The following is a 2,409-nucleotide window of genomic DNA, read 5'->3' as shown; positions in this document are numbered from 1 at the left end:
AGACCCTTTAGAGCAAGCATTCAAAAATATAAGGTAAAGAAGGGGTGAAGTTCAATGTTCAGAAATTGTTTCTTCAACAGAAACTAATATAACCAAATCCTATGAAGAATATTGGGCACAAGAAAATGGGAAAAGAAATCAAAGGCTCCAATGATGTAATTCGAGATTGGCTTATAGGTCTAAGAAAGAATGAGGCAGATATAACCCAGAAGACATCTCAGATACCTATATCAGATTTTCCGAAAACCAGTAAGGCAAGGGGAAACTTAAGGAGTCTGGTTAATACTACCCCAGTTATAGCTGAAATGAGCATTCAGAACCCCCTCAATAACATGAGAGCATTCATTCGTTCAGAACGATCAAAGAAAGTGATAGCCTCGCGAGCAAAAAAAAAACTCTAAAGGTGTTTCAAGAATCTATCTCAGACTTGTACCCTCATTTGGTTAAAGGTCACTACATTACACAAGATTGGTGAAGGTGTCACCAAAGCCTTATGCCCATTGCTATGATCAAAATAGCTTCTGTAATTTTCACTTGGGAGTATCTGGACATTCAACATGGAATTGTTGGTCACTGTTAAAGGAAATAGAGACGCTCGTTGACAAGGGAGTCTTGACACAAGAAACGATCAAGAAATGGGGAGCAAATAAGGATAAAAATCCTGGGCCAAGTACATACCCAACAATAGAGGGTGATGAGTCATGATAAATAAATAAGTGGAAGTGTTATCTACCACTATAGTACTTTTTTATTTTCAGCATCTTGTTTGAACTTGTTTTTTTGTTTCTTTCTCCGCCTTTTGTGCAATAAATAAATATGTGTTTCTTTTATGGTTATGAACAAAGAATCAAGTTTTAATCTTGAGATTATTGAGTATCAAGTAGATTAAATATTCTTTTAAATTTGCAAGAGTTATAGATCTATTGGCAAGTGATAAAATTATATCTTCCATATCCCATCCAACACCAATTACTCGACCTTTACCAAAACCAAATCCTGACACTACATTTATCTGAGATTCTGAAGAAATGTCTCTACCTGTTTTTGAGACACAAACTCTAGATGTTTACCTTTTCGGGTATAGTTGATTGATGATACTACATTCCACCATATACATGACTTCAAAAGTCACACATTTGTCTTTTCGAACACAAAACCATCATAAACCAAAAGACCTCAAAAGAACCAAACTTTCAATTATCCGTGAATTTTACTGCAAGAAGAGACTAGATGAGGCATCATGGACCAACTCATTGATGATAATTTCGAGTGATTAGGGCATACTCAAAGAAGAAGGGGAAAGTGATTGATTGAAATAAATATATCATGCATTAATTACATTTTTTCATGTAAATAAAGTTAATCTTGAATATTCATCCCCCTGTGGATACCTCTTTTTACAAAGGTTTCTGTGTATGAGATGATGAACGGCATTGTTTCATTTATCCTTTAATATATATATATATATATCCTTTGTTGTCCCCATTTGAGCCTGAATAATTTTTCTTCTAATTCAACCCTAACCAAGGATCACCCTCTACATTGGGGGGCAAGGTAAAGAATATTGACTCACAAGAATAAAGATTGTCAATACAGTTTTTTTACGAAGACAAGTTTCCATGAAGTCATGAAAGTTTTGAACTACAAAGTATGTCAAATACAGAGTGCTTGAAGATCAATCCAATCAAGAATAATGGAAAACCTTCAAAATACAAAAGGAAAAGGAGGTGCTCAAAGCAATTGAAGTATTATACTCATCCAGCAAAGAAAGAAGAAAAAAAAAAGAAAAAAAAAGGAAAATTGAATCAAGATGGGTGATTTATTGAGCCTCAAGTTACAAAGTTGATCAAGTACAAACAAGAAGAGCAAGAAATGCTGAAGATATGAGAAATTGGAAATGAATTCAAATTTGGCAGTCTTGAGGGATCCAATTGATGGAAAAATCCCAACAAGCAGATCCAAGTTAAGCAAGGCAAGATTGATGGCATCAGAATGAATTGATCCTTGGTTTGATTACCCTTAAACACTTATTTGGGCCTTTTTATCCCTTTCTTTCGTAACCATAAGCCATGGCCTACGTTACGTACCTGAAAAGTCCATTTTAATCATACATGGATTTCTAAGTAAAAGATGATATCTTTAGAATTCATTCCGTCTTCCAAGATTGATTTTTATTTACAAAAATTAGTTTTTAAAATCTTTAATGCATGATATGAAAAATGATAAAGGTGGGTTCAAGATATAAATTTTTAAATAACATCTTGAAACCAAAGGAGGATTCGAGTTGAAAACCTGAAAAGGCGGCTCGAATATTGAATGGTGCAACAACGACATAAGAGACGATCTTAAGCTCTTAATGAAGCACCACACATATCAAAAACGTTCCTGAAATTCTGGAAACGAGAAGCA

This window comes from Hibiscus syriacus, unplaced genomic scaffold, assembly GCF_006381635.1.
Source record: "Hibiscus syriacus cultivar Baekdansim isolate YM2019G1 unplaced genomic scaffold, ASM638163v2 tig00109987_pilon, whole genome shotgun sequence".
Lineage (NCBI taxonomy): Eukaryota > Viridiplantae > Streptophyta > Magnoliopsida > Malvales > Malvaceae > Hibiscus > Hibiscus syriacus.
Note: the sequence above shows the minus strand (reverse complement) of the source record.